Source organism: Kryptolebias marmoratus, linkage group LG5, assembly GCF_001649575.2.
Source record: "Kryptolebias marmoratus isolate JLee-2015 linkage group LG5, ASM164957v2, whole genome shotgun sequence".
Taxonomy (NCBI): domain Eukaryota; kingdom Metazoa; phylum Chordata; class Actinopteri; order Cyprinodontiformes; family Rivulidae; genus Kryptolebias; species Kryptolebias marmoratus.
Window position 1 is genome coordinate 4,044,185 of NC_051434.1, and position 8,916 is coordinate 4,053,100.

The 8,916-nt window shown below is 39.3% G+C and overlaps 1 protein-coding gene across 2 annotated transcripts in view; it reads left to right on the forward strand.

Moving 5' to 3' along the window:
* The window catches only part of LOC108246377 (zinc fingers and homeoboxes protein 2), a 115,646-nt gene that overhangs the window by 1,167 nt on the left and 105,563 nt on the right, over nucleotides 1-8,916 (forward strand). The gene's annotated exons all lie outside the window — the stretch shown is intronic.

Sequence of the window (8,916 nt, forward strand, 5' to 3'; positions counted from 1 at the left end):
CCGCCGCGGCTCGGCGGCTCAGAGCCGGGGAGCTGCTCGCAGACAGCCCGTCTGCCTGCCTGGGTCATCTGAGGTGAAGGCACCGTCAGCGGGGCTCTGTGGAAACAGACTCGCTGCTTTTACGGCGCACTGTTTTCAGCGCTTTTTTTTACAAAACAAAACTTTCTGTACTTTATTGCATTTTAAACTTTGCGTAAAAGCCGATTGCCTGCGCGGCGCTTTGTGCTGTTTTTTATGCAAACATTTCATCTCAAACTGCTCTATAATCGCAACGAGCGGTCCACTCGTGACGCTGTAAGCACAAATAAGTCGATAAAGTTGGTTGTGTAATGTCTTTTTTTGTGCATACTCATATAGCAGTAGTTGGTGATCTGGCTCAGGATGCCGGTTTGCCTGTTCGGCGAGCAAACTCTGACTTTGTGCCAATTAAAGGCAGGACTGGTTTACATTACAGGTCACTGCTTCTAAAGGTGCTGCTTGCAAAGTATGAAATCAAACACAAAACAAGCGGGGTGTCCTGAACTGTATCATTTAGAAATGCTTGCTCCAGTACTTTTCCAGATATGTTGATTCAGTCTGAAATGCGGGTCCTGACTCAATGTAAATAAAGCCCAAGCTGGAGTCCCTGATTGACCTACATTAGGCTGGCTGTAGTCTGTACAGGTAAACAAATGTGACCAGTAAGTTTATTTCAGTCACTTCGGCTCTTTGCGTAGGTAAACAGAAGCATCCGGTCACAAATTCTGCTTATTTTAGCTGAAAGACAGATCCACCATTGATACAAGAAACAAATATTGAGAATTTTGTTTCTTACTTTATGGTTTTCTTTTCTGCCTGGTCTCCCTGACTTTGCGATAACTGCTCTTCATGAGAAAACAACTCTTTGAGCACATTTAGGAGAAAACTAAGCTTGCTTGCATTCTGCTTTGTGTTGAAACGGACTTTTCTGGCGTTCAGATCAGTTTTAATCATGTTTGATGTTGTCAAACTGAACCCCTGATTAGTTTCCAAGTGTTTCAGAGAGGAGTTGAATGTTGTGCAAACATGTTAGTAGCTGGGGCTTTTGACCTAAAAAGTGCACAGAGACCTGTATGTAAAATGATTTTGCCTATAGTCAAACTTTTCCGTTTTTTACTTCACCCCCTCTGTGCACAGTATGTTCTCTGACCTAATTTCCTACCCAAAATCTTGTTACATAAAATCATGAATAATTAGGTGCAGCTCGCTCACATGCTGGTTCAGACCATATGCAGTGATGTGGTTGCAAACGAGAAAGCCATTGTGAGCTGTGACCTCCAGTTACACAAATATAAATAAGTTTGGCTTCATTTTCTTTGACCTGCTGCAGTTTGATGGTAGTTTGAAGGACGTACAGGAGGAGGATTTCTGTCAGACTTACATGAACAGGTGTGTAAACTGAATTTGGGCTGGTTTCACCCTCTACCACATTCCTGACAGTGTGACTGAAGTGTGTCTTGGCTCTTGGAAATCATTGGAGAGGCTCATATTTGGCAGGAGCTCCTCCTCTTCCTCCTTTCTCTATACTGCCCGGCGACAGCGTTACCATTCACCTCCAAGGAGGCGCTCCGCTGCGTGGCTCGTGTTCAAAGTGTGTCAGATTTTTTTTTAATATTATCTTCTTCGTGCCGGTTCTGGTTCATAATCACATTTCCTCTTCCATTGACCGACTTTTTTGTCTCATATTTTGCTGCCATTGTATCTGTGCCGTGTCAGGCTTTTTAATCCTATGATATGGATGCAGGGATCAGTCGGTCATGCTGCCAGTCTCAGAATCAGAGCACACTCACTTGCTCTTTGGCTGCTATTTATTTGTCACAAACGCCAAGACACACACACACCATGTAGCCCTCGTGCCCTTTCCTGTCCTCACTACTATTCACACATCACACACTCGCTTTTTCCTGCTCTGACATGCTGCCGTTTCTTTTTTGCCAGTTCCTAGGAAGTGCAGCTGTGATTTGCTGTTGCCACCTGACCTGTCTACCCAAATATACAGACCCTTATGCATATGCATGCACACACATTCACTTTTCTTCTTTCATTATTTCTATCTTTTGGGTTTTATTTCACCATTCAGACCGTTCACATTGTAGATTTTTTAATTGCAGAAAATTGCCGCTCGGCTCATATTTTTTATTATTTGTTGCAATAGAAAGAAAGACCCCATTCTGGGTTTGTGTTGCCCTCTGTGGCATTCAGTCATAAGGGCTCATGACAGCCATAAGAGCCTCACACACTCACACATACGCTGTTCGACAGCTAATATCACATGCACCCTTTGTTGCCCTGTTAAATTGCTATTTATTTCTCACATGCGCACACACAAACACACACATGCAGAAAGCGTGCATGACAGCTGCATCACGCACACACACGCTCTGCCTTTTTGTTTTTTTTTTTCCTTTTCCACGCTCACTCCTTTTTGCTCTTATTTCTCTCACACACTTACATACAAGTATTTTCAGTGCTATTGGTGCTTTATGAAATACTGAGAGGCTGCTTGTGTGGGTGTGTGTTTGGGAAAGAGAGTACAAACTTGCCAGGTTGTGTGTGAATGTAGTGGTGGTGATTGTGTGTGTGTGTAGTGAGTCACTGAAGAGCATGGGTTAGCAGAAATGTGTGTGTGTGTGTGTGTGTGTGTGTGTGATAGCGTCCACCCTGCCTTGCTGCTGGAGCTCTTCATGAGGAAACTAGACACATGCGCTGGCTGGCTCTTCTGGATCTGCGCTGCTGCCTCTGTTGGACCAGACCCACCTTCCACGTTGTCTAGGAGGGCTTTAGGGCTCAAATTCTTGTGAAGACAAACAACAGGGAGCCCCATTCCACCTGATTTAATTCCAAACAAGAAATTAGGTGTTCTTTGTTGACTTCAGTCAGTCTAAGTAATCTTTATTTTTGATTTCCTTGAAGCCAAATTGAAAATCTTTTTCAAGGATTTTTTTGGTTAATCTTTTATTGTTCCTTTTACAGAATTTAACAAGGCTCACATTTGTTTTCTTTTTTGTTTTTTTATTTATTTTTTTCCATTGCAAAGATCCCACACTTGTGTAGTTGCTTTCGTTGCACACTATAAAATCAATTTACTAAAAGTTTTTTTTTTTTTTCCTAAAGAGTGCACCACTATTTCTATTTGCTTTGAAAATGCTTTTGGCAGGATTTAGTAATTTCTCAACTTGGACCTGCTTCTACAAGACATTAATATCTTCCTGTATTCTCGTGGCTGCTCATTTTCTAAGTTAAGTTGAATTTTCATGCCCTACCCTCCAAAAGGTGGTGCTTTAATCCATCATAAGAGCAAACAGCTGAATACAAACAAGCACCCAGGCAGCTTCTGTGATGAAATTATTAAAATGTTTCAGCCATGGTCGTAAAACCAGCAGCTTAAACATTTTTAAAGTCTTACAGAAACAGTGCTTACATTTTTTTTTAGGGATTTAGTCTTTAAGGTTTCTAAAAGTGAGCAACCAAAACAAAAGACAGATCTTCCAGGCTCTGTAAGTGGTGAGGTGGGCTCTCCGCCCACAGACGCTTCCCACAGTTCTGAACAGTTTTAGCAGTGTGGTAAAGCACATTATTCTGCTTAAAGAAGCCACTGCCATCAGGGAATATCTCTAACATGAAAGGCTGAAAATAGTCAGCAACAGTGTTTTAAGTGTGTGGTAAGTGAACATGAATACCAGGATGTAAAGATGGCCTCCCCCAGCCTCTGTTCCATAATGCATTCTGTTGTTTATTGTAACTGAATGATACATCTAACCCTGTGTGAAGTAAATGTTAGGATTTTCAGTCATTTGAGCTACATTAAGAACTTCCTTTTGCCATTACAAGGAAAACACCCCATCAGTTATTTCAAGGGTTCCCTGACCCTTTCCCCAGTTTGTTTGTTTGTTTTCACAGTTGACCATATTCCTCCGTTTGCCCACTCACTGCTTCCAAAAACATCATCCCAAAGAATAAGTTATTTACTTGTGGGCTGAGTTATTTCAATTATCGGAAGGGACAACGATAACAAGATATTCTTTTTCACTTTACCTTCTGGCTGTTTAAATCTACAACTGTCCAGATTTGTGTGGTGGGAGCTCAGCCCTACAGCTCCATCTTTTTCCAGATTACAGTAATGCAATCAGTGCTCTACGGCAGCCCCAGTTTTACTGAACTTTTTACACTTGTGGAATATGTTGACTTGTGATTGCAAAGTTTCACACTTATGTTACATTTTGTTCACTAGATTTTTGTTCTTTTTCGTCAACTAAATCCACTCAGTAGAATCAGATGTTTTAGTTATGTTTTACTGATCTGTCACATAAACTGCACCTCCTTGCTGTTGCTTTCATTACCGTGTCTGGTTGTGGTATAAACAATCTTTTTACATGAAAAAAGGTAAAAAAAAATGGATTGGAGCTCAAGCTTGTGCACTTCTGTGCATTTCTAATATGTGTGAGTTGATAAAAGAGAACCATATAAACCCCTGACTTTATGAATCTGGTTAAAAGACAACAAATCCATATTTGTGGGTACACTCAGTTTTATGCATCGGATTTGCATATTAGAGTCTCTGAATACCAAAGAGTTGTGGTCAATGATTCACAAGGCTCAAACCAGGGCATCCTGAATGATTTAGCTCAAAGACAGTTATATTATTGATTTATCACCAGGCTTTACTCAACAGTTTGATATGTATCTTTAATAATCCTCTGGAAGCCCATTTTCATTTACAAGACAGCTTTGAAGTGATTGTTTTAGTTCAACAGCCTGTATGAGCATCTCAAAGGTGCGTTGTTTAGAGCTGCTTTGGAGCTGAAATAAAATACCTCAGACACCTATTTGACCGTGAGCCTAGACGTTGTTTTAAAATGCTGAGAATATATTTGTCTCTTTCATTTTTATTGATATTTATTGAATGTAGTACAGTGGTTTGCATGCTGCTTCAGAGGCTTTTCCAGGTCTCCAAAGATGATATACTTGTGAGAGATTAAAATTATGTGGCCAGTCTAGGGATGAGCATTTTAAGCAAAATAACTCTTCAGAATTGTCTGGTAATTGTTTGCTTTTGCTTCAGATATTCAACCAACCTTCTAATGAAACAGAGATGTGTGCCACTGCTGAGGATCTTTATATTCCTTTATTTGCACCGGTCCAATGGATCCATGTGGAGGGCTATGCATGTATTCTGAGAGGAAAGCTGAGCTCACCTGTGACCATAGTTTCCACTTTCTAATTCATTCAAAATAAACTACAATGGCAGAAACACGCTGAGGGTGCACAGAGTTGTTTTTCTTTTCTTATTTTCTTTCAGGAGGGGAGTGGGCACTGGGTGTTCTGTCAAAAAAAAAACAAAAAAACAACCACCCTAACTGGAAAAGCACTGCTGTTTGGAAACAACTTGGCATGTCACTATCAGGTGCCAGTGTAAAAAAAAAAATAAAATGAATTTAGGTTTTTGATCTCTGGCACAAGTAAGCAAATTCATTCAGTCCAAGAATTTCTAAGTTTTAAAACTTGCATGGTTCAAACTGAAATTAGGGCATGCAAATTTGATTTATTAAGTGTACTTTACATTCCAGTGTAATGTTCACAAAAAATGCAGGGATAAAAGCCAACTTGAATATATTGACAAAAAGAGAAATGCAAATGACTTATTTTTTTTCCAATTGAGATTAGACAAACTCAGTGGTGGGTGTAGACTTGTCAGCTGTGTGTCTGCTCTAAAAAGGAATTAATATTAATGCAACATACATAAAAATAAGGCAAGGCACTTTCTTTTTTTTTTGTTTAGGGGATGAAAGGTATGGGAAGCTCGTCTTTGTCCAGCCCTGCAGGGAAGGAACTCGTTTGACTGGGAAACGAACCAGCAGTAAACACGACATCCTCCACATGATGAATTGTCCATCCGGGCCAATCACTGACAAATGTGTCGCCTTGTTTTTGAGCTGTTACTGCAGCTTCCCCCCTCTGGGCCAATCAGTTTAACATCGATCTGTAGTTCAGTGCCGCCCACTGCTTCATCAGCAGCATCTGAAACAGCACAGGGGGAGCCCACATGATGTTGGAGAGTCAGATGTAAAATAATAATAATAATAATAGAAAAACATTATCAGCTAAAATGTACAATGTGTATCTAGCAATGGGTCACTTGGCAATGTGGGCACCGTTCCATTTAAAGAGATCCTAAACAATACTGAAAGCACTGCACATCATGTTTAAATAAATTAGGTATTTTATTAAATGTTGTTATTTTTGCAGATTTACATAAATACTCCATGCTTTTCATGTTTTTGATAGCAAAAAAGTGTGCATGATAATGCCTCTTTGACAGATGCAGACATGACCTTACAATGAAGTGTTTTTTATTGCGTTTTTACATTTTAACTAACAAATTAAAGTTTAATGGAAATATCTGATCCAATCTAAGTCAGTGAAGCTGCCCCAAATCATTACCCTGCCCTTAAATTTTATAAGTGATGGGATGATTGCAGTCAAGGTACAGTCTGTGCTTTAAAGGGGTCACTGACGTGATGGCAAATTTTTAATCAAACGTATCAAAATTCAGCTAAAGATAAAAAGGCAGAGCTTATCCAAAATAATGCAGGTGTGCTTTTGAAGAAAGGAAATTATCTTAAATATATGCAGACCTCTCTGACAGTGTGTCATTTTGACACAATTTACTCAACACCCTTTCAAAAAAAATAGCCAAATTTGTTTCCGTTTTATGCCATCAATCATCCAGTGAAAGTAGGTGTCACTTTTTTCGTCTGTCTCATTTTTAGAGGCACACACTTCAAAAACAGATGTTTTTTTTTTTTTACCACTGCATATATTAGTTGGATTTTTATTTTCTTAAATCTCCAACAAGTCATTTTTATTCATGAAGAGAGAAAAGACTGCTTATTTTCTCATTAAAGCCTGCAGAGTGTGTGTTTCTCAATTACTAAACACACGAGTGACCAGCCGCACTGATGGGCTCGTCAGACAACAAAACAGCCCATCTTAGATTAGCTCCCTCCCCCTGAACTGTGAATTGTTGAAGAACCCCTCTCCCCTCCCTCCTTTTCTTGTCTGGATCGTTAATTTAAACCTTGTTTCAAACCCTCATTTATCCAGAAAAAGCTCACTGAGCACAGTTGCCTCTTTTTCATCAGCCTGCTCATTGATATTCATATGTTTCCTCATGTTCACACCTGGGGGCTGCCCGCAAACGCCACAGGCCCGTTTCATGAAAAGCTTCGCCAGGAGATCTTGCTGGCCTGCGTAAGAGAAGTTTAAGCTCTACAATTTTAATGCAGTGGAGATGATTCCCAGCATTTTGGAATTTTTCCAGCTGGTCCAAACTCGCAGTCCGCAACTTTGCAGGCAAGAGGTTGTCTCTTGGAGTCTGCCTCAGCTCGTTCTCTACTTTTGTCTCTGTAGCTGTTTGACAGCAAATCCTCTGCTGAGCTGCTACAAACTGCTGAAACAAAGTAAAAACCTCAGCTGCGGACAGTAATGAACAGGTTAGAAAGGCAATCAAATGAGTTTCCTGCATTTTTTTTTTGTTGGGCCACTTTGAGGACTTATCTCGCAGACTCTTCCCTGCTGCTCAGGGCATTCACACAGTGTGCCGGGCGTGCACAACCAGTCAAAATGACACAAATTGCGCATGCCACGATACAGGAACTGTAATGGGAGGGTTTTAGTACTCATCATCAGTTGAGGGTTGAGAATAGCAGGCAAAAACTTGGCTAAAAAAAAAGCAATTCTGCTGATGGCGAGTAGGGATGGGCAGTGTTTACTGAATACTCAAAGTCTAGTTAAAATGAGTACATTTGAAGAATTAATGCAATTATGGTAGTTCTTTATGAGTTTGCTACAACCAAGAAAAATTCAAACAACAATGCACTATAAAGGCATCCCACTTAGAAAAAGTCATGTTAGTCTACTGGTTGCTAATATTCAGACAAAAAGTTGCTTTTATTGACAGGAGTTGCAACAACTTGGAGCAGTAAAAAAAAATGTGTTTGAGAAAAACCACATCTTTAGAATACTCCCACAGATAATTAGATATTGCATTATTTTTAATGAGCTGTCTGTCACTAATCTTAACAGTGCTGCCTACAGAATGCTTGTTTTGTTGTTTTTTGTTTTTTGGACACAAGGAGAGAGAGAAAAAAAAGAAAACATCCTGGAGAAAATTTGCCGCTTGTGTGGAATCACATTAGATCAATACGTAGTCTTTCAGTGTGTTTGGATTTTCATTCAGACTGCTAAATAAAGGTGGATAAATGCACTCCAAACCACGGTTTAACATGACCTTTAGTGACCAGATCTGCATGAACCATCAATCCATCCTGAGTGTGTTCACACCTGGATTTAAGCCTTTAATGTTTTTTTTGGATCACCCAGAAAGCATATAAGCTACAGGCCTGAATAAGAACATTTTTATAAACTACTTTTAGTACCAAGCTTAATGTAACGAGTTCCTCAGATTAATGTTGGAGTTTAAAACCAGTTGGCCTTTTGTTACAACTTTTTGCACCTTTTCAAACACAATTAGAAACTTTATTCCAAGAAAGTGCCTGGTTAAAAATCATGTGTTACCTGTCCCCCAGAAACCAACAAGAATAAACTCAGTTTCTTATTATTGTTAGAACTGAAGTTCAGATGTGCTCAAAATGTACAGGCATTGACTTTGACCAAGCAGATGGGCTGATGGATTTGTCTGTTGAATAATTTGCAGAAAATGAAGTAAATGTTTAAGAGACTGCTTCTTGTAATCATATATAATGTGAATTTAGATGATAATCTAAATATAATTAATATAATTGTACATTTATTCTAATCAAAAAGAATGAGCTGCCATAAATAATAATATATCTGTGTGTATATATATATATATATATATATATATATATATATATA